This window comes from Mustela putorius, unplaced genomic scaffold (genome assembly GCF_011764305.1).
Source record: "Mustela putorius furo isolate JIRA1106 unplaced genomic scaffold, ASM1176430v1.1 tig00003834_pilon_pilon_pilon, whole genome shotgun sequence".
NCBI classification, from domain to species: Eukaryota; Metazoa; Chordata; class Mammalia; order Carnivora; family Mustelidae; genus Mustela; species Mustela putorius.
Window position 1 is genome coordinate 59,725,482 of NW_025421987.1, and position 24,360 is coordinate 59,749,841.

Below are 24,360 nucleotides of genomic sequence, written 5' to 3' on the forward strand. Positions count from 1 at the left end.
CTGAGTTTGTAGTGCACTTAAGAAGACTTTTCCATTCCAAGACAATACAGATATTATTTTATAATTGATTCTTACACTTTTATAGTTATACTCTTTAACATTTAGCTCCTCAAGGCATCTGAATTTTTTCTTTCTGTGTGGTGTCTGAAGGATGTAGCTTTATAGTTGTGTAAATGGCTAACCAGCTGTTCTAACACCCAGTTAACTGAGTAGCTTACATTTTCTCCACCACTTTGAAATGCTGTATTTATCTTTAAATATGTTCATTTCAGCAAATGTTCACATATCAATGATTCTGGCTCAATGATTCAATGATTCAATGAATCAGTCAATGGTTCTTTTGGATTCTGGTTTTTGTCTTTTGCCCCACTTTTCTAAAATTTTGCTAGTACCATATGATTTTTATTTCTAGAGACTTCCATATGTTTTGCTATCATGTACAGGAATTCTACTGTGGCAGTCCTGTGGAGAGGCTCGACTCAACTTCCATTCCAGTCTTTTCCAAAAGTGGGTCAAAGGCTACATTGCACAGATTCCCTTGCAGTTGCAGGTCTACTTGAAATGTACTATTTAGAAGTGAAAGGGGAGTACATTTCTTGGAGGCTACTCTTCACCACCTCTGCTCATGAGCCCAGAGGAGGGCACATCTGGTTTTTCTCCAGCAATTATAGCAGAGGGGGCAGGGTCAGGCCACCACAATCTGGTGTAGGTTGTGACCAATGCAGATCATTAAGCAGTTTGTGACTTTCTGACTCTGTGAGGCAGCTGCTCCATTGGTGGGCCGGATTCTATACTGAAGCTTTGGGAGGTGTTCCTGGACACTCAGACTAGGATCCATTTTTGTTCGCCCTCCTAGTGGATCTGGTACAGCACAAAATATCTAGAATGATTCTCCTTGTGTTAATTAGATGGATTTTGTTGTCTGAAAATGTGCCCCATCACAATATGTCTGCCATTATATTTATTCTTTATCAATTGGGAGATAGGAATGTAAGGAAGACATAATTATTACAATGTATTCTTGTGTCCTTTTTGACTTTTGTGCCAATGTATATATTACTACTACTACTACAAAAGCCCAAGTTCACAAACACTTGTGAGGGATACAAATTTTACTGTAGATTTTGTAGGGGGATGGATTAGACTAGTGTTTGCACCACTTGGTAAAACTTAAGAAAAATTTTCCATAATTCTCCATAAGGATTTCAGTCTCCTGCCAAAGTTTTTCTTGGCTGTCGTTTTAACCAAACTGCTTTTCCAGTTCTTTCTCTGTAGGTCTCTCTTACCTTCTGAATCCTTCATTTTCCTCCCCTCTTTTCCACATGTCATTTGATTAGACTTATTGCAATATTAAAATACTTAGAAATAAATGAACTCCTACTGAGATGTTTTCTTGGAAGAAATAAAAGAAATTACACAAGTGTGCACTGTTTTGAGTAACTGGTTTCATAAGCAAAGTTTCAGAATTCTAAGTGGTAGACACCAAGTGTTCTTTTCAAATATGTGAAGAAAGACCGAGGCCCAGGCACTTTACCCTGTGATTAAAGGAAGACAAATGATCAGCTTCCTTAGGATGTATCTGTGTTAGCCATTAAAATACTGTCTTTGAGATCCAAACCTACCCCTGATGCTTTGGTTTGTGATGCTGGGACTGGGACTGCAAACTCCGTTTTTGCTTTGCTAGCCGCGCTCGTCAAGACTCTGTCGGTAGGGGGCACTAGAGGGAGCCTGGAGGCCAGAGTTGGAAGAAGGACTTGCTTCCTGCTTGCTGATTCGGAGAGCATAGTCCCAGCAACCGCAGTGATTCCCTTAGTAGGAGCTGAGTCCATTTTGTACTTTTTCTAACACATGTGAAATCAGCTTCATTGTGCGTCCCCGTGATGCCCCTAGGGTATTGTCCATTTGGTTCACTGCTGTATCTCCAGCATCTAGAACAATGTTCGGTTATAGAAGGAGCCTAATAAATATTTTATGAATGAATGAGTTAATAAATTTAGACAGCCCAGAAATATGGTAGATTTCTAACGTCAAAAGAAATTCTCTCCTCAGTGCCTCCAAATCTAGACACTACCTTAGGGGCTTTGCATTCATGTTACTAAAGTAGGCATTAATGGTTCCATTTTTAGATGAGGACATTGAGGCTCAAAGACTTAAGTAGATCAAACAACTTAACCAACTTTACTATCTTATACATAACAGAATTGGGGCTTGAATACTGCATCCCATCTGAGTCTTACACCTGTACTCTTTCCCCCCTCCCCTATAATAATTGTGATATTTTAAGGATCCCATGAGGGCAGTAATTGACAAACTATATATATGATGATGTTACACATACATACATTGAATGTGTAAGTATAAGGAGAAAACATTTGTTAGAAATAATACCATTAGGGATGCCTGGGTAGCTGAGTCTGTTACAGAGTCTGTCCCAGAGGCCTGGGATGGAGCCCCACATCGGGACTCCTTGCTCAATAGAGAGCCTGCTTCTCCCTCTGCCTGCTGCTCCCCCTGGTTGTGCTCTCTCTCTCTGACAAATAATTAAAATCTATTAAAAAAATAATGCCATTATAATTTTCATATGTCTAATGGAAACTGATAATAGAAGAGGCTTTATAAACTGCGAAACTGATTAACAGCATACATTCTGGGGAGTTAGGAGATGTGGGTTCTATTTCTGGCTTTAAGGCTAATTAGCTCTTTGACCTTGGGTGTGCCTGAGGACCTCCCTGTGTCTCAATTCTCTCATCTGCAAGGTGAGGGAGCCAGGCTCTAGGACTTTCGATGCACATGTTGTTTAGCCTTATAATTTGGCAATTCTATATGTGATATAAAAATGAAGTAGCTTATGACAGGCAGACAATGGGAATCATCCCCATGCAAGTGAGGTAGTAAGGGAATGAACACATAGGCCCACTATTCTTCCTTTAAAAGGTTTGTATTGCTACCCATGAAAATCTATTCTAATTTATGACCGTGTTCTAAAGGAATTGCAAAACCATGAAGTAATGTAACATTTTTTTTCTTTTTAAAGCTAGATTGAAGCTAAAATGATTTCTTAAGGTCTGTATTGTTTAGAAAATATTTTCACATTGAAATATTAAATGGAAGATTCTGTTTTCTGTTACTGGCGTCATGGAAAGATCTATTGGGAGATTTATCCAATTAGGTGAATGAAGTAAGGTTTTTTATTTACTTGTCCTTGAATTATGTCTAAAAGGAGGACACCAGGACTTTTTGAAAAAATTTTGTCTTCTTTGTGGCTTTGTAACTCAGTTATTATTTAGGGGATGCCTCAGAAAGATTTTAGGGGCACCAGGGTGTCTCAGTCGATTAAGCATCCAACTTGATTTTGACTTGGGTCATGATCTCTTGGTGGTGAGATAGAGCCCTGAGTTGGGCTCAGGGCTGGGCAGGGAGCTTGCTTAAGATTCTTTCTTTCCTTCTGCACCTCCCCCTCTACCTCTGTGGGCGTATTCTCTCTCTCTAACAAAACAAAAACAAAAACAAACACAAACAAGAAAAGTTTTTTAAAATGACCCAATTAATTAAAAAAAGAGTTGCATCACAAATTAAATTCGGTGAAATCTCCATCCGTTAGTTGAACACCTGGAGGGGAACTTGATTTCTCGTGGATATAGGGATTCCTGAAACTGTGGCTGTTCTAGTGGATAGGTAATGAAGCTGCTGTCTCCTTTCTCCCCAAGGGTGCCCCTTTTCCTCCCCTCTCCAGGGGAGACAGCGGAAGAGAGGAAAGCAGAGAGGAGGCTGAGACTTGGCAGGCCTGAGTTCTAGTTCTGCCCTGGTCCAGGCTCTGTTGTCACTTTGGGCAAGTGACTGTCTTTCTCAGGGCCTCACCTATAAAAGAAAGATTGGAGGAAAATATGCCTGAGTGGTTCAGTCGGTTAGGCACCTGCCTTCAGCTCAGGTCATGAGCCCAGGGTCCTGGATTCGAGCTCTGCATCTGGTCTCCCTGCTCAGCAGGGAGTCTGCTTCTCCCTCTTCCTCTACCTGCTGCTCCCCCTGCTGTGCTCTCTCTGTCAGATTAATAAATTAAATCCTTAAAGAAAAAAAAAATATATATATATATATACCCGAGACCCTTTCTGGGCCTACTAATCCATGACTTTAGAGCTCATCTGAGGAACATCCAGAGTCCAAAAGAGACCGGCTGAAGGGGGGCTAGTTGAAGGAAGTGCCTCAACAGAGGGCTGTTATGAGTAAGGAGTACTGGAAACTGAACAGACAGAGAGCCGGGCCCAGTGGAGCCCTTCCAGCAGAAGAGCTGTGGCTTGGGGCTTCCTTTGGTTGCCGTTGTGCTCCAAATAGGTAAGGCTGTCCTGGGTGATTTTAGCACAGGCGAGACTAGGCTTTTCCAGAGGAGGCTGAAGAAGGTTTTAATCTGGTGCAGGCTATTTGACTAATTGGATTTACGCGGTTTGTCCTGGGAGTAGCAGAACAAGAACCAGTTCTCCCCAGAGGAGAGGGACTATTTGTTCGAGCAGTTATATTTAATCACCTAAGACCTCCTGGGACGGAGGCTGCTCCCAGAAAATGTTATTTATTCTCCTTTCACAGTCCAAAGTGTCACATTCTTCTAGGTCAAAGTTGTGTCTTTCTTTCCTACCTGATTTTAATGCAGATCATTTCTATTTTAGTCATGTCCAAGAATCCTATCTAACGAGGAGAGAAAGAGAAAAAAGGCCGATAGAAGGAATTCTTAGGTTGCACATTTTCAAATTACAGGTTTATTTGGGTGTCGATGCAGTAAAACTAGTGTCCACATCATGGTTTCACCCATTCTAGACTTTTGATGTATTTGTTGTATTATAGTTCATCATGTTGAAGAGTCTCGGGCCTAGAGGGAGACTCTTTTGTCTGTGTTGTGCTGGTCAGCCGGCTCTCTGAAAACGAAGGTCCATAATCCTAGCATTTGCTGATTTCTGTGGCCACTTTGAAGGCAGTAATATGAGGTCACTGAATTTGGCGCGAGGAGGACATGCACAGAGTTGACTCTGGTGATCGGTAAGAGCTGATCTTAGCACATCTGAGCATTCTCAATTCATAGATACGCCGAGGAACCCGCAGATGATGTGATTCGTTAGTGAAGAGTATCTAAGGGACGGGTAGATTTAAGGAGAAGCAGCTTCTAGGAGAGGACTGCAGGAACACACGGGATCTTCGTACAATCCAAATGAAAGCTGCCGGATTACGTAGGCCATGAGCGGGCAGATAACTGGAACCAAACTGTCCAGAAACAGACGTCAGTCCTCGTAAGATATGTGGATGTCTTTAACCTAGGACGAAGGCGGTGGCCCAATCAGTGGGAAAGGTGCAATGTATATTAATTACATATTTTATATCTTACATGAATATTTATCTATATGCTTATAGAATTACACCATAATATTGACATTATAATATTAATATGGCCCACGAAGCCCCTATTTTCCTCCAAGAATGTTCAACTTAACCTGGCTAAGTGTAGGTAAGCAGTCACTTCCCTGTGAACTCCATCTCTTCGGAATTCTCTTTCCTCTGCCTTTGTCTACACCGCGCGCTGTCAGGCACCGCCTTACGCCATCTCAGTGAAGCCTTTCTGCTGGCCCTACCAAGGTGAAGTTTGTCAACTGTCCCCTGCGTCTGCTCAGGCGTCCTTGGCTGAGGAGTTCGCTCCCTCCTGCTGCCTCCTGACTTGGGGCGGCCTCGCTGCCCCTGGCTCCCGGCTCCGCTCCCAGGTCTCGAAGACCCTGCTCACCGCCCCCCTCCCTCTGCTGCCTGCTGCCCCAGCTGCACTCACCTTCCCTTCTCCCTTACTTTTCCCAAGTCTCCCCGGGGTGGGGGTGGGGGTGGGGTGGGTGGCTCCAGAAAGCACCCCGGATCTCTCTACCGCTCCCCCAGGCCCTCGTGGAGGACTCTGTTCTTAAACCGAAGATGCTGCCATTGACGTGGCTGCTGCAGGTGGTCTGGGCGCTCAGTGCTCACTTAAGCCACTGCTCACTTAACCGCTGAACTTGAAAGTTAAAGCCCTTCACAGAGTCAGCTGGGATTTGGTCCTGGTGCTCTTGTTTGGCTCGGGCTCCTCCCGGTCAGGGTCAGGACGAGATTCTTATGTCTTTCTTTCTTTTTCTCTCTTTCTTTTCTCCCCCCCCCCTTTCTTTCTTTCTTTTTTTTTTTTTCCTGTACAAAGGATTATTTTATTTTAGAACTATGCACTGTGTGATTACACCATCATGATGAATATCCAATCTTCCGTCTTTTTTCTTTTCTTTTTTTTTTTTTGCGTTCATTCACTCTTTTTTTTTTCATTTATTTATTTTCAGCATAACAGTATCTTTCTTTCTTCTGTGCTCTCTGGTTCCTCGTTTAAAATCTGTGCTCTAGGTCTTCCAGGCTTTTTTACCTCTTGAAATGAAAAGCTCTTGAAAAATCAAAACCACTTTGTCTTCAAGAATGCTGTTTCTATTTTGGATTTGAAATGCCCATTTTTATACTGAAAGCCAAGTACTTGAATAAATAAATAAATAAGCACACACACATACATTATATATTATATATATTTACATATACAACATATATATACATATATGTTGAATATATTCAAATATATTAAAAATATTTTATATAAATATATATATTTATCCATTTGCTTCTTTGTTTTGGGACTCTCTCCCCCTCCCATTTGGTGCAATAAATCAATGTGAACTTTGGGTGGTTATAGAAAGAAAGAAACCGAAGATCATTTAGATGAACATAAATATTTTCCTAAACTTAAAAAAGTTATGGAATAAATGACAAGAACAATGCCAAAGGTTTTGATCACATCAAAATTAAAACTTTTTAATGTTAAGAAAGGCATATAATACCAGAAGAAAAAAAATAATAGTGTGGGAAGCTCTTTCCCTGAATATGAGAGATAAGTGATTAATAACCTTTCTATATAAAGAATTCCTACATATCAATTAAGAACTCTGAGACACCATAAAAGTAAACAAACAGAGCATAGAAGTAAGAGGAGATATTTAGTGACTAATAAGACCAGATATGAAATATATGAAAATTAAAAGGGTGACATGTGCTGGCTGGGGTAGTCTAGACAGTGCCTATCCTCATATTGCTAAAAGGTGTGAAAATTAATATAGTTTTTTTTTTTCTGGTAGCAAATTGAGACCAGGACCTTTCTGGTAGCAAATTCAAATTTAGACCCTTTGAGTCTCCTAGGAATTTAGAAATTAACAAAATGGATGGATACAAAGGAAAAGCAAAATCATGGGATAATGGTTCACAAATTATGAAACATTCCTCCATAGGAATATTATATAACCATTAAAATATTTCTAGGGTTTTTTTTTTTTTTTTTGACAGAGAGAGACAGAGATCACAAGTAGCAGAGAGGCAGAGAGAGGAAGGGAAGCAGGCTCCCCGCTGAGCAGAGAGCCTGATGGGGCTCGATCCCATACTCTGGGATCATGACCGGAGCCGAAGGCAGACGCTCAACCGACTGAGCCACCCAGGCGCCCCATTTCTAGGGTTTTTAAAGACTTTGTTGTATAATATAGGAAAAAATAACCAAGAGTTGGGTCTCTGGTATAATCTCTACAATACATAGTATCATTTATAACAAAGAAAAGAATGGGTGAAATGTGCCAATGGTGGTAATTTTAGGAGGGTGGTTTGTTATTGTCTTCCTCATTTTTAAAAATCTTTCAAAATGAAAGATTGCTTTTATAATTAGAAAAACAAAGTATTCTTAGGATAAGTGTAAGCAATTATACTTTGTTCTGGGCAAACATTGAAAAAGCTTCTATGAAATGCCTTTTTCTCTAAATACCCCAGCCACCAGTCTGTTGTTTAGTCCCCATCAGTGAGAGAAACTTTAGGACCTGTAAGCATACAGCGATATAAAATATGAACAGCAATAATTAAAGTTATGCAGAGGAGAGGATTCCCAAACATGTTAAAAACGGACACCTTTTAGAAGACAGGTGTCTCTGACATTTTGAAAAAAAGTCTCAAATCTCTGGCAAGCTATCAAGTGACATCAGCGTTCGTATTGTGTGTTGTGCTTTACCCTTTAGAAGGTTCACACACACTCATTGTCTCACTACTTTGTTAATCCTCACAACACTATGGGGCAGGAATTATTACCATCATTTCCAAATTACCATAAGGAAGCCAGTGCAGGGTTGTTAGATTGTAGAAGCACGATTCAAATCCAGATCGTCCCAGGAGAAATCCCAGGCTTACTCCATTGGACTGCACTCTTTCTCTGCTGTTTTCAAGTAATCCAGTTGAGTCCCGACAACAAAAAAGAAATGTAAAATAAATTTTTGTTGCAAGATATTTTAGACCTGAAGCTCTCTGTTAATTTTTGAGGATGTGATGCCATCTGGAAGTGGTATCCCATTTTAAAGCCGAGATAGTGAGTCATGATTTCCTGACCCATATATATGATGTACTAGTTTTATTCTTTTTTTTTTTTTTTTAAAGATTTTATTTATTTACTAGAGAGAGAGAGCATTAACAAGGAGAAGGTCAGAGAGAGAAGCAGACTCCCCATGGAGCTGGGAGCCCGATGCGGGACTCGATCCGGGGACTCCAGGATCATGACCTGAGCCGAAAGCAGTCGTCCAACCAACTGAGCCACCCAGGCGTCCCATATTCTTTTTTTTCCTCAGATTCTCTCTACCAGAGAAGAATCTACAGGAGACAGATGGCTGAAGCATGGTGACATCCAGGGCTGTTGCACTGCACAACTGCAGGGAGCACCATTCATATCATGGTCTATGTGAATGGCGCTTTCTGGAATTGTGCAGTGCCCAGCCTGTCCGGCCATACCTGGCCCTCGTGACCCTAGGTTAAATCCTTACTTTTCATTTTGGTACTCTGTTCAGGAGTGTTAGTCCTGAGGGTGGTGGCCAACAAGGGGCCCAAATGCTTGCGTCTTGGATTTTGCCCTATCTACTATGGCCTCCCTGAAACTGTGGTGACTTATGTAGCACAGAGGACACACTAAGAAAGAAAATGTTGCACTTTCCCTAGTCTCACTCAGTGGTTCTTAACCCTGGGCACATTCACAGTATCTGGAGACATTTTTGATTATGACAACTGAATATCCAGTGCTACTGGGATCTGATGGGTAGAGAGTCCAGGGACTCTATTAAAATATCCAAAAGAGCATAGAACACTCCCTCACAGCAAAAAATGGACTGGCTCAAAATGGCAGCAGTGCAGACCCCCAACTGTACTCTCCTCTTGATCAGCTGGGTCCATTTGTGAACCTTAAACTTTTTTTTTTTGGCTTTTTTAGAAGAAAACTAGGAGGCTCCTTTCCCCTAAATCCACATTGTGTGGTTTTCTCTTGGGAATTCTTTGTTTCCTCTTAGAGAGAAAGAAGCAAAAGTTCTTTTGGGGGGAGAGGTTTTCTGAGTCATTTATCCAAGGCCTTTTTTTCCCCATAAATTTTGGTGCAGTAATATTTCTTAAGGTGTGAGAAAGTCCATGGCTAGAAAATCCTCCAGGGTGAGAGAGGGCAGGGGCCCCCTGAGAGTTCCTATTACCTCCATCCCTGAACCCCTATGGGCGGAGAAGAAAGAATGCACACCGCTGAGGGAATGATGGACCCAGCCTGAAGCAGGCCATTGACATATTTTTGCATTCTCTCATTTTGTCTAAAAAATACATGTGAGTGTTTTTCTACTCTTAATAGCCACATGAATTTTGATACAATTACTTTAAATTATCAGATGCCTCACCTTGTTTCTACAAGTCAAGTCTTCAAGTCTTTGAATAAAATTGAAACTTCATGAACGTGCATTTTTACCCTGTCACTTTGCCATGTGGAATTTTCCTTTATTGCCCCTTTTCAGGGGGCTTGGCAGATAGTCACCCCCTTAAGGAGAAAAGACCTGATCACTTTTGATTGGGCCAGTGTTAGTAATGTTGAACTGTGCTGTGGTGTCCAGCTGCATCTGAATTAAAAGCAATGGTCATGACAGTATCCAGACTCTTAGGAGGGGGTGTTGAATACACCACTGGATGCATCATGAGTGACAAAGGGGTTCTGAAGACCCTTCAAAAGGAGAGGGAGGAAAGGAAAACAGCTGTAGTTTCAGGACAAGAGTTTCAGCAAGATTGTGGCAGTGTTTCAGCCAGCAAGTGGAGGACTTCACCTGTCTGGGTAAGGGGCCAGACTGGGACTGGTTTCTTCAGAGAATTCCAGGGGGAGATGTCAGGAGACCAGCATTTGGGGAGATGTGTGCCCTGAATTCTGTCAGTCCCCCGTGGGATATGGCAAAGTTGGCCAGCTGGCTTAAGCAGCACTGGATCTGGTGGACTGGACTAGGAGCCTGGCCAGATAGCCTTGAACTGACAGTTGGGCAAGAAGCGTGGCTTGTGCTGGATGCTACCAGGTAATAAAAAACAAAGATTCCTTGGGTGTGGGGTGCTCAGAGATGGTGTCCACAGAGGGTAGAACATAATAAGAAAATACTGCAAGAATGAAATGTCTCAGAGACAGACTACACATGGGTTAAGAGTTATGGGGAACTTTTAAGACTCCATCTGCAGGGCACCAGGTGGCTCAGTCAGTTAAGCATCTGCCTTTGGCTCACGTCATGATCTCAGGGTTCTGGGATGGAGCCCCTCCATTGGGCACCCTGCTCAGGATATCTGCTTCTCCCTCTCCTTCTGCCCTTCCCCTGCTCATGTTTTCTTTGTCTCTCTTACAAATAAAAAAATAAATGAATAAAATCTTTTTAAATTTTATTTTTTTTAAAAGATTTTATTTATTTAGTTGACAGAGAAAGACACAGCAAGAGAGGGAACTCAAGCAGGGAGAGTGGAAGAGGGAGAAGCAGACTTCCCACCATACAGGAAGCCTGATCTGGGGCTCGATCCCAGGACCCCGAGACCATGAGCTGAGCCAAAGGCAGATGCTCAATGACTAAGCCACCCAGGGGCCCCAATAAAATCTTTTTTTTTCTTTTTGAAACAAACAAACAAACAAACAAACAACAAACTCCATCTGTAAGAGGTTACATATTTAAGACCCAAATCCATTCTTTGTAATGTCTCTCTTGGGCTGATTTAAAGCAAATTACTGGGGTGGTAGAAAGTGCATTAGCATTCTTGTCACCTAGATGAGACAAGATGAAGTTGTCTGATTAATGATGACATTAGGGAAATTCTTTGTAAGGTAGTGGAGAAGGGGCTGTGGAACATGTAATGAACAGGTGACAGACACCAGTGGGGACTCTTAATTGTTTTCCAGATGCAGTACTAGTTTAAGGATCCTGACAATTCTACCTTTCATTGCAGTTAATGGAGTGGGGGGAGTAGAGGAAGTTGAGGCAACAGGTGACCATAGGAGGAATGTGGGCATCAGAATATGCCACCCCAAATATGCCACTTTGGCAGAAGGATTCTTTTGAGCTGAAGACAATTGAGAAAGAGAAGATGCTAAAAAAAAAAAATCCCAAAAGTTCTATGCCCTGTCTACCATTTGCCTAAAATCATAAATAGACTCTTAGTCACTAGAGATAACTCTGGCCTCATAACAGTCCAGAGATGGCACTGAGAGGAATCTACCTAACGAATCTTCCAGACTTAACCCTTCTCTCTTCTCCATATATTTCTCTTCTCACAGTGTATTCTTCTAGAAGCCTGAACCCCCTTTCCTTTGCCCCATTACTTCTCTACAAATTTCTTGTTCTTTGTTAAGATGCTATATAAGCCCAAGTTCCAACCATCTTTCTGAGTTACTCATCACTGAGTTTCCCCTGCATGTATATGTGCTGTATTTGTTAAAATACTGTTTTTCTCTTGTTAATCTGTCTTTTGTCAGTTGAATTAGTAGGCTCCCCAGTCACTGAACCTAACAGAGGGAACTATTTTTCCTATTCTGCAAGAGGAAACCACAGGATGCATTTTCAACCTGCTCTCAGATTTGGAGACCAGGAATGACATAACCCTGAAGAGGCAGACAGACCAAATGTTGCCCATTCACCTGGGGCAGTTGAGAATCTGGAACCTCTAAGTATCTTCGCTGAGTTCCTCAAAGTGGAAGAGATGTATAGATGCCAGAGGTGGTCACAAAATGAGCTTGGAGTCCCACCCTGGAGCCAATGGCTCCCTATGGCACCAGGCTTCCCTCCTGAGGCCACTCCAGTTGCTTCACTCACAAGGGCTGCTCAGCATTTCTACTCTTCATACTCTCTCCCCTCTCCCACTCTGCCCCCAGCCCAGTGGGATAGTTCATTGATCAGTCAGCATCCAGCCAGGAAAACAATGTCCTCATTGGATACTTCAGTAGAGGGAATTTAGTGTGGGGAAGTGGTTATGAAGGTTTTGGAAAAGGGGTATGACCAAATAGTAGACAGTGAGGCACTCCACAGGTTAACAATACTGCCCTTAGGCTCAAATGGCAAATGGAGAAAGTCCAGAAGTCCAGGAAGCAGGGCTACTTGGTGGGGGCTGGAGCCAAGCTAGGGGCCTGCTTTATGGGGCCTGAAAATAAAGAGTTAAGGACTGTCTGGTAGAGGCTGGAGTCCTGGAGATGAGAATGCTGGAGATGTTGCCTAAAACAGAGAGGGAGAGGCATCCTGGGTTCTCCTTTTCTTTTGTCCCAACATTTCCCCCCATCCCAGGCTCTTGTTGGCTGAACCTGGAGAGGAATCAGTAGGAAGGGAGTCTGAGAAATGTTCACAAGGGTCAGCCTCCCTTGCTCTGCAATACAGAGCAGAATTGAAGAAGGCTGGGGAATGAAAGTGAAATCAAATGGAGAACTGATCAGCACATAGCACAAGCCAAGGGAGGACTCTGGGCATAAATTCTAAGATGGTGTACTTGTTTTAGTTAGTCTATGCATAGACACTTATAAGACCTTATAGGATTAGCCTCTGTATTCTGAGTGCCCCTGGACCTTGCAGGCCTAAAGGAGGTGGGTGGAAGCTTAGACCCAGCCCAGATGGTGAGCTCAGAAGTAGGTGGTCCAGCCTAAGGATGTGTCCTCAAAGGCATCAATGCCACATCTCTGCTATGTCTACTGGACCTATGAATGAGAGTGGGCATCACATGGGAGCTAGGGGCCTCAGACAGGAGCTGCTGAGAAGCTCCAGCCAACAGATGCTCAGGAGGATGGGCCTGAGAAATGAACTGACTTCCACAATTTCTCTAGGCCTGAAGAATGGAAGGAAAACCAAAATTGGACGCTTCTAGGCAGGAGTGGGGATGCAGATTGTGGAAAAGATTTGCAGTTTGTAGAAAGGATATAAAGTTTATAAAGGATGCAGCACAGGGAAGGTACAGAATTCTGTGCCTTTCAACAGGTCTTAAAGGAGGACCGCCCATCAGAAATCATGACACAAAGAGCCTGTTTTGAACCTGATCATGGCATTCCAGGACCTGGGGTGAAACAGTTGTGGTTTGAATTCTGACTCTGTCATTTACTGGCTCTGTGTCCTCAATGTAGTTCTCTAGCTTCCAGGAGACTCAGTCTACCATCCATAAAATGGGGACAATTATAACATTGAAATGATGTCTCTATGTTTGGCATATTGTAAGCACTCAATAACATTATTAGGTTTTATTGAGGGCTCATTGCTTGCCAAGCAATAATTGTATTATTTATAACAATATACAATAATTATTATTGTATTATTGCATGTTAGCCCATAACTAGAGTGGGACTCCTAGAATGATCCACTCTAGTCTTCTCCTTGAGGAGGCTCCCAGAGGGGTCCCTGGGTAGCTCAGTTGGTTAAGCGTCCAACTCTTGAGTTTGTGTGTGGCCGGTGAGATGGAGCCCCCCACCTGGCTCCCTGCTCAGCAGGAAGTCTGCTTGAGATTCTCTCCTTCTGCCCCTCTACCCACTCATGCTCTCTCTCTCTCCCTCAAATAAATAAATGAATCTTTTAAAAAAAAAAAGGCTACTGGATTCCTTTAGGAGATAAAAGTGGCAGTCAAGTCCTTCCTGATGTCCAGGGAATAGCAAAGGATGACACTGTCTTGGTGTGTCAGTCTGTACGTGACCTACAAAGATGAAAATTATAAATCCTGACACTGCAGCAGCTATGTTTAGGGAAAGATATTTCAAACATGATCTTCCCTGCTGTCACATAAGTGCTCTAAGAGCCTGTTGCCATCTGCCTATGTGAACCTCCAAGTGGAGGCCTGTACCGGCCACAACTGAGAGGTTCAGTGTTATGATAGGATCCCCACCCAGCAAGGCAGGCAGTCTGGTGTATTGCAAAGAGCGGGGAATTTGAAGTCAAAGGAATTGGATTGCAGCCCTGGCTGAATGGGATCTTAGGCTTAGTGGGCTCTGAGACTCGGTTTTCTCATTTGTAAAATAGTGATAATTTAATCTGTATACTCAACCACAGAGTTTTTGTGAAAGTGTTTTGTGAATGATAAGCATTTGCATGTGTTGATATTATCATTTTATGGCATTATTGTCCACAAACATGATATAAAGTCTTTTTAATTTATAAAAATATACAAAAGTTATAAATATGCTATAGGGATGAGGGGAGATGTTTTGTTCAGAAACTTAGATCTAGCTCAGCTAAAAAGCTTTTGCTCATGAAAAGACAGATACTGCATAATATTACTTATGTGTGGAATCTACAAATGCTGAACTCATAGAAGCAGAGATTAAAATGTAAGTTGGCAGGGGGTGGGGGTGGGGGACATGGGAAGAATGTTGCTCGAAGGGTACCGAGGTTCAGTTATACAGGATGAATAAGTTCCGGGCATGTAATGTACAGCATGGTGACTTTAGTTAACAATACTGTATTGTGTAATTGAAATGTGTGATGAGAATTGATCTTAAGTGTTCTCAACACATAAATGTAAGTACGCGAAGTGATAGGTGTGTAAATTAGCTTGATTGTGGTAATTATTTTATAGTGTAGTCGTATATCAAAACATCACAGCTTAAATAGATACAACTTTTCCTTGTCTATTACAGCTCAATAAAGCTGGAAATAAAATTTTAAAAAATACTTAAAAAAACTTTGCACAAAACATTGGAGTCTATGTAATGGTGCCCCTCACTCTACCAAGCTGAGAGCCACCCTGCTGTCCTCCCTGGGGTTCTGTCTGTAAGAAGTAGCTTCTGAATCATATGAACCACCACAAGTTCTCCAATCTGACCAGCATCGCAGACTTTCTAGAATGTATTTAATAATGTTTCTCAAAATTCTTCTCCCTGTACTTTGGGGGTAATACCTCTCTCTGACATCTCAGTTGGAGACCAACACTTTGATGACATATTTTGGGTGGGTCCATTGCTGTCATTTAAGAAGATGCCTCTATTCAAATCCAGATGTCTAGATCCATTTTCCCCAAACACCTGTCTGGCTTGTGTAAAGGGAGCTGGGTGGTATTCACAATCATGCTTAGAAACCTGCATTGGTCTGCAGGCTTCTCTCTTCCCGGAAAAATTAAAGAGGAAATGAATTCAGACTTATATTAAGTTTTAAATCAGTCTGTCCTCATTAGCTTGTTGGGTAGTGGGTAAGTCACTTGCTCACAGGGTATCAGTGTAAAATGGCTTTCCAACAGAACACCAAGGAGCTACTTCTCAATTGAGTCCACTCTCCGTGTTCTTATGAGCAGGCAGGCTCTTCTACTTGAACACCTGTCTGTCTTCTAAATACTCCGGATGTAAGCTAGTCTTACATCCTTTAATTAATAACATGCCCTTTGAGGTTAGTGATTATACAGAAAGATGCTTCATTGTACCAAGTTTCCAGCTTGAAGCGGAGATCATGAAGTCAATGAGAAGTCACATCAGCATTCCATTCAGTTATTTTTCACTAAAACCTAGTTTGGAATGAGCTAAGACAGCTTGCTTATCTTGGTTTATTATATGAAATTAAAAATGGCTATGAATACATTAAAGGGATAAAGCATGCTGGCTTTTTGGGAAAGGCAAAGGATAAATTAGTCAAGAATTCTCTGCTCAGCAGGGAGCTTGCTTCCCTCTATCTCTCTCTCTGCCTGCCTCTCCATCTACTTGTGATCTCTCTCTGTCAAATTAAAAAAAAAAGAAAAAAAAGAAAAAAGAATTATGTTAAAATATCAGTGAAGAGATTTAAAAAATATTATGCTTCTCATTTCCTTTGCTCTGTTTTCAGGTTTTGTGATCCTTTAATGTCTTTTCAGCTTTAGATGCTCAGGATTAAAAGAATTACTTTTTGTGTAGTTTTTTCTGATTCTTTAATAGGTCTTTCTTCAGAGACGCAGTTTAATCTTTCTCCAAACTTAACCTTCTATTAAGTCTGGCCTCTAAAATTTAATCCTGGTCTAGGAAACCTGAAACTTGTAAGAATTGTGTCAACTCCGTAGGTAAAAACCTTCCTTCCTTCCCTCACTCCTTCTCTTTCCTCCCGCCTTCCTTAAAATTCTTTCTTCTGAGAAGGATCCACTTCAGCTTTCCAGGAATGGATTGTAGCCGTTGCCTGATTGTGTCACCTTCCTTTTGCATTTCCAAATTCTTCCTTCTCTTTCTTTAGACTTGTCCGAGCCATCATTGTCTGTCTCATGTCTTAAGCTTCAGACTTTTCATAGTTGGAAGCCTTGGTGTCTGCTTTCCCCTCCGCCCACCCAATCCAATTAGCCACCAAGTCCAATGCCACCTATGAAATAATTTTCTAAATCACAGTTTTGTTCAGGTCATTCTCTGAAGACAATAATTCAATGTCTTATATTGTTTACAGAATAAGGATTAAACTCAACCTGGCATTGTAGAATTTCCATGTCTTTATCAGCCTACCTTTGGCCTTATGTTTAATTTACCCATATGTTTCTTTTATGTTTCTGGGAAGCCAAGTCTATAGAGGTTGTCTGGTTACATCTGGTGTGAAATCAAGCTAATTTATCCCACCATTTTACTTTAATTTAAAAAATAATATATAGTAGCACATAGTGATTTTGGAAAACAGAATACACAGATAAGCAAAATGAAAAAAATCTAAATTCAAACTTGCAGAGATAATGACTGTCATTGTTTTGTTGCATTTTCTTTCGGACATTTTTCTGTTCGTATGTAAGTTCGTAAAATGAAATTTTACTATAAATATTATAACAAATTGTTTCAATAACTATATCATTGACTATAACCCCACGTTTATATTTCCATATTTTGGCTATCAAATGCATGGATATTTAGTTATCTGATCTCCTAGTTTGGTCACTTAGGTTGTTTCCAGTTTTTTTTCTCATGATTTAAAAAAATGTTCTGACAAACCCTATTATAGCAAATATTTTGTGCAAATCCTTAATTTCTTAGGGTTAATTCCTACCAATGAAATTGATTCTTGAGCATCTTTAATGTTTTCCTGTCATTCCTATTTTCTAAATCTTAATAATATTAGTTTCTGTTCTTTGGATCCAATTCAAAGTGTTTATGTTTTTATTAAAGTGTGCAGATTAATCTCAGAACTATTAATCTAAGGAAAGATCAGACTGGAGCTCAGGATAAGTTAGCGATGACTCTCTGGCTCATCCTGTCCGTAAGACTTGTTAACTCCGACCAGAATTACACGAGCTGTTACCCTAACAAAACTTACTCTTGAAATGGTTCATGTTCATGCAGTTCTCCAGGCCCCTCATCTCTGATCGAATCAGCTCAGTTACTCACCACAGTGCTGTTGATCAAGTTGAAGTTTTAGTACTGTGATATAAACTCCGTAAGTTTAGGTGTGCTTGGCTAGCTGCCAGAGGCTCTTTTTTCAAGGGTACTTGGTCTATTGTTTGGGAATCCACCCCTAAATGGTTGTACATTTTATTCTGTCCTACTTAATTGAAAAAAAAAATCACCACATTTATTGAGTCCTTTTGGTGCAGATAGCTAGCTCTATGCTAGGCTCTGAGGCACAATGATGAGCAGGACAGTCTCTCCCAAGGAGCTCACGTTCTAGTAGGAGGGCTGATGTGTAAAAACCTGGACCTGTTCCCTGGGGCTTGTACAACAATAGAAGCATGTGCAAGGCCGAGGAGAGAGCAACCCTTCAGGGAGGGGTCAGGGAAGACGTCTTGTAAGAGGAGACAGGTGCAAGCATTTGGAGGATAAACAGGAGTTCCCCATGTGGTTGTGTCAGGAAAAGGATAGGGAAAAGAGAGAGCAGTATTTCTAAACACGAAAGAGCCCAAAACAATATGGTGTGTTTAGGAAACGATATGTAGGGTGGTATTATTGGGAAAAAATGCTATGAAAAGAGGAAAGGGTGTGTGATGGGGTTTGAGAGGACAATGGCTAGAGCACAAACAGCCTGGTGCTCTTGAGTGCTTGGTCTTGACTCCGGAGGCCTTGTGGCTTGATGAAATCGTTGTTTTAGAAAGATGTATTGCGTGCTCGCTTCGGCAGCACATATACTAAAGTTAGAAAGATGTATTGGACACTAGTATGGTGCCTGGATTTTACACAAGAAGTCCTGGGAATAAGAAGACCAGGTAGAAGATGATTATCATGACCCACGAAAGAAATGAGGGGGGTGGGGACGGGAACGTGATCCTGGTAAACAAGGACAGAGGCCCAGAGCTCTGCATCAGCCAGGGACGAGGAGGTTTGCATGGGCATAGCACTGAGAGAGGTTTTTAAAAAACTGGGCAGAGCGGTTGAATGATTCAGGAGAGTTCAGGGTGGAAACCCAGATTGGGAGCCACTCCTCTAAAAGGGGCATCAGCAGGACAAATTTGGGTGAAGAGTAGAAGCCATGTGAGAGTCAACAGTTTGGGCCCTGGGTACACCAGAAAATACCCCAGACTGTAAAATCAAGGAATTCTCTGAGTAGAACAAGTGAACATCAACCCGGATATCCTTAAATAGACCACAAAGTAAAGTTTTCCTCCAACCCCCAAATCTGCAAAATACCAGCCAAAGAGACGTCTTTGCGGGAAACCTAACCTGAACGGATTTCACAGTAATTTTGATCTGAATATGAAAATCTTATTTAGACTAAAATATTCAAATTTCATAGACAAGTCCAATAAGTACTAAACATTTGCCTTGCTTACTTTATTGGCTTCTTTGTATCTCTAGCAGGGAGGATTTTTGCACAATTGTCCATATCCTTTACTTGGGTAAAAAAACAGTAAGTCACTTATAGATGTTGAAAACAGCCCCCTCGAAGTGCTAACACTTGCCACTTTTCCTCTGCTTTTCCACAGGTACCATTTACCCCCTTTGGTTTGCACTGTGGTTTGCACTGTGTTCTAGTTATGTAATCTTGTATAAACAAACCATTAAAAACTTAGTGGTTTAAAACAACAACAGCATTTTGGTTTAACACAATGACAGCATTTTGCTTCTAAATCTGTAATTTAGCCAGAGCTGGGCTGGAGTAGTCTGTCCTTAATCCATTTGATGTCGGCCTTGGTGGATGGAAGGCAGAGGGGTGGAATTATCTGAATGCTGCTGGCTCACATGTCTGGGATGCTGCAGAGACTCAATCAGGTGGGGTCTGGGACAACCAGAGCCATGGCCATGTCTCACTATTTCTATGTGATCTCTTCAGAGTAGCCAGATGTTGGTAGAGGGCTTGCAAGACATGAAGAGAGAGAATGAGAAAGAGATAGAACCAGGAAGGAGCTGTATTGCCCTCTCTAATCTGCCCTCAGAAGATAGCAAGTCTCTCTTTTGCTACATTTGAGCTATTAGAAATGATCTGCTAAAGCCAGCCTGTATTCAGGGGTGGGGAATTGGACTCCATCTTCTGTAGGAGAAATGTCAAATAATTTGTTCTGAAACCACTGCAGTCTAAATGAGGAGACCTAACACTGTGGCTGTAGTTTGGTTGTTGACCTTTTTGTTTCAGAAACTCTCACCAGAGAACTTTTTGACTCCTCCTATACCCGATTTGGGTTCCTAATCCAATGTTACCAGGATCTGTTCTCTGTATCTTCTGATAGTCCCAAAGCAACATGACAGAGTGGAGAGAAGCAAGTGTTTGGAGTCAGAAAGACCTGATTAGTAATCCCCTGGTCTCAGGTGAGCTACTGACTTGCTGTGATTGCTTTGTGACTCAGACAAGCTTCCCACACTTTGTGGAGGTGGTTAGTTTAGACCATGAATAGCATTCTTTTTCCTTTAGTTAAAAACAACAGTAAGATTTATGTGTGGAGCAAGCAACAAACTTTACTAAGCTCTTCTTACATGAAAAGTACGAGGCTGGGCTCTGTGGAGGTTAGAGACTGGCCTAGCAGCAGTAGAGGCTGGTTCTAATCAGGAAGTGGAGGCAGTCTGTGGAGGTAGGAGCCCACAGCATTACTGTCCTAAGACCTGGGCGAGCGGGGCTCCCTGTGCCGTCCACTGCTCCTCTCTCCTCTGCTCGCACAGTCTCAAGGGCTTCTGTGCTTTGAAATTTCTTCCTCAAAATCTCCTAAGTGACTCTCCAGTGAGCTTAGTTCTAGTCAAGGCCTGTAGTGCCATCTGAGGAGGGTGCTCTGAGCCTGCACCAGGTCTGACCTGCACATCCCCTTCAGGATGTTCTCTGATTCTCTGCAGCCCCACCTCCCCGTGTATGAGGTTGACCAGATGTTCAGGAGCTTCTGGCCTTGTGACACCAGGGTTGTTTCAGGGCTCTGTGGCAGGGCCCTGCTTCTAGACGTGCATCCTGGTGAGTACATAGATTCTGTTGGTTAGCATGGTATTCCTCTTGTAGGAAGACATGAAATTGGGCTGCTGGAATGGTGCTGACATGCAAATTCCGAGGCCTGAGAATTTATATTTCTGGCAAGTTTCCAGGTGATGTTAATACTTCTGGTCAGAGAACCACCCTTTGAGAACTAGTGCGAAACTGTATGTCTTGTGAGTGAACTGTGTTATATTCTTTTCCATCTTTCGAGAATGTTTATTCTTCCATTCTATGGTATTGCTAAAATGCCTAGCTCAAGAGTAATGTGGGTCTGAATTCTCCAAACAGTAGGCATACACGGTGATATTGACTCAAGCATCACCCTGAGAAATGGCCTTCTGCAAATGCCCTACACGACGACGTGCCCTGTTGATTACCTCAGTCAGTGCTGTGGGTCTCTCATTTGTGTCGATCACAGGAACGTCATATGTGATAGGCCACGTTTACTTGGCTTGAGGGTCGAAAAGGCAAATCTGTGGTTCTGGGACCACCTCAATGCCACAGGAGTGGGTATGAGTGTGCCTTCCTTTATGTATTTTCCCAAGTTTTTGATGAAGATGAGATGTCAAAAACTAAACTCTAATCAATGTTTGCTGGAGGAGGTATCTTTTCAAAGGAAAATTGTAACAGATATTTGAGTGGGGTCTTTGCTTTGGTAGCTTGGATTTTAAAGAGGGGGGTATGTTTGTGGGCAGGGTTTCTTTTTTTATTTTTTAAAAAAATATTGTTTATTTATTAGAGAGAGAGCATTAGCAGGGGTAGGGGTAGAGGAAGAGGGAGAGGAAGAAACAGACTCCCCAAATGACCTGGGACTCCATCCCAGGACCCTGAGATCATGACCAGACCCAAAGTCAGATGCTTACCCAACTGAGTCACTCAGGCACCCTGTGGCCAGAGGCTAAAGTCACCCAAAAGTGACCAGCAGGTCAAATGACCTCAAGGGATTCAGGAGTTTGCAGAGACATCTCTGGTCCCTGTGATTGAAAACGGCAGTCAACATATACTAAATAGCAGTAGTGTCAAGTCCACTCCAAGATGTGTGTCCTACAAAATATGTAGTCCCCTGGAGCTAGTAATGTGGTCTTATCACCCCTCCCCAGTCCCCCAAGGTGCCATAGAAGCCACTAAGGAGCATTGCTGAGGGTACTCAGAGGTACCAGCCAGCTGCTGCAGAAACTAGAGGAGAGAATTGTGTATGTGTAAAACTAGATGTAGAAAGGATCCCCACATGTTATCTTCGTGGACTTAGTTTACTTAATGAGATTATCAGGGCTCAGGGTCCTGCCCAAGATCCTACCACTTGCGTCACAGAGCCAGGATTTAAGTCAATTGCACGCTTCCTGTGTATGCCAGAAGGGATCTGGCATAAGTATCAGAATTAGGTATCTGAATAGGTATCAGATTAAATAATACTCACCAACCTACGAGCTTCACTCTGGTAACTTAATCTCTCTCTTCCCGAACTCTTATATAACCCATGCTTATTGTGAGGAAGAGAGAGACAAGAACTAAGTGCCTAGCATGGTATTGGGTATGTAATAGGCGCTAAAAAGGTCCGCTTTTTTCCTTCCCTTCTCTTCTCCTAAATCTAACGGCTTCCTTCTGATTCACCAGAAGGCACAAAACAGAGGTTTACTTCCAAGCAAGGTACTCTGCCTTTTCAAGCTTCCATTTCCTCATTTGCAAAATAGAGATTATAAAGTTGTTGTGGTATTTAAAGGGGAAAATGCATGTCAGTGCTTAGCATAACACACAGCATGAGGTCAGTGCTCAATAAACGCTAACTATCAATAATAATCCTAGAAATGGCAACATTTAAGAATCTAGGGTTGTTGGAGTCAGAGGAATGGTGATCCCTGTCACCGCAAGGCCCGGGTCTAGGAGGAGGCCTGGGGGGCCCAGGAGGAAACAGGGGCCCTTTGACTCACACTGTTTTATACACTATGCATGCTATGCAGCTCTTGCCAAGGAGATGGCAGGATTTTCTTTCAAATAAAACTGAATTTTGCACAGTCCTCAGAAGCTTTTCCTCTGTTGTTGAATTGAGCTTCCTAAGGGCTTCTTGTAGGGATGAAGAGAATGAAGTGCTTGACTTCTCGCTAATAGCCTCTGACTTAATAATTAGACATTCCAGGAATAACAGCTTTGGCCGAAGTCAGCGACATTTTCTTTTGACAGTGAAAGAGTCTTCTATTTTCCTTTCTTCCCATTCTGTTGTGATTCTGGAAAAAGCTATTTGGAAGCCTGGAGTTTTTGTCACACACTTTGTTCTTTAAGGCCACGTTGTGTGCTAAGGTTTTCCCCAAAGGTCACAACTAGAAATATTTTGAGGTGGAAAGACCATGGGAAAGGCCAACTTCCTATATATTCCAGAGGAGGTGAGATATTTTCAACGTAAGGCTGTATTATAACTCTTCTTCAGTTTTTTGTTCTATCTTTGCAATGGGGAGCTGACCCTGTGGAGTTTTTAAAAGAGACTGGGAAGTCTTGGGTCGGAGAGATCAGACCAGCCATTAACTTGTCCCTGGCAAGTTACTGAAAACCTATAACCCTCAGTGTCCTCATCTGGAAAATGGTAGTCATAAACCCACGTTGCAGAAGGGTTTTGGAGGACAAAGGAACTTCCATAAAGCTCACAGAGTGTGGCCTGTGGTAAGCACTCAGTACAGTTCAGCAACATTATGTCCTTTCCTTTGCCTCCTGCACTGTTTTATAATTAGGCAGCTATGGGCAAGTCTCTTAGGCCCTCTTGGTGTCAGTTTACGATCTGTAAAATTAAGGGGCTTCGCCAGCTCACCTCAAACTACTGTTGTATGGGTCCTGAAGAGTCTATGAGTCGGTGATTCTGTATGTTGTTACCATTCACTGACAATCTGCTCCAACACTGGCCCGAACCAGCTTCAAGGAGAAAAGGGGTGTGACCATAGGTGACCACTGGCCTGTGCATCACAATGAGCCTTGAGCTAATACTGAGGAAAGTAGAAAAGGCGAGGAACCTCAGGATGGGAAACAGCCTGAATCCTTCAGGCGATTAGAAGAGTCCAGGGAGGTTTAGCCCAAACCTGCTTGGATTTCTGAATGATCCACCAATTCCAGGGTCAAGCTTGGCGTTTCTGCCACGTCTAGACTCCTTTACTACTCAGCACTTTTTTGGTGAAAAGCGGCAGAAACCCAGTAAAAACCAGGTGAAATCCAGGAAAGGCCAGCTAAGAGAATTTATTATCTCATGAAAGCAGGAAGTCCGAAAGATAGAGCCACACATGGCTGGGCAAGGGGCTCAGGTGGGGCTGTCGGGGCTTTTCCTCTATATCTTTCAGCTCTTCTTGTCTGTCGTTTTGAATATTGGCCTTTCAGTTTTCCTCCTGCTTCTGATAGACTCTCTCTACTTGCCAAGTTGGACCCTGGTAAACTTAGGTTTACAGTCCAATAGAAAGAGACCCGTGCTCCTCGCCATGTCCATATTTCAAATCCTATGGAAGAGTTCTGATTGGATTTTGTTAGGGTATCTGTTCATTCCTTGGACGAGCACAGGGTAGCATGTCAATGGCATACCACAGTCCCCAGAACACATAGGCGTAGGTGATGTGGCCACCAGTACAAGCAAGGGCCAGGTGGGCCTTGTGATTTATAGTCCAGTGGTATCTGTGTGGAACAGAGGAGTTGGTGTTTACTAACAAAAAAATGATGTGTGCCAGGCAAAAACAAACAAACACTACCC

At 42.3% G+C, this 24,360-nt stretch overlaps 1 long non-coding RNA gene across 1 annotated transcript; it reads right to left on the reverse strand.

Moving 5' to 3' along the window:
- Positions 1-4,737: 4,737 nt before the first annotated feature.
- On the reverse strand, positions 4,738-23,525 carry LOC101677586. The gene is made up of 3 exons (XR_199674.2): positions 23,440-23,525; positions 8,166-8,272; positions 4,738-5,297 (listed from the first exon to the last, which is right to left on the reverse strand). It is a non-coding gene; the product is annotated as an uncharacterized LOC101677586 (long non-coding RNA).
- Between the last annotated feature and the right edge of the window lie 835 nt (positions 23,526-24,360).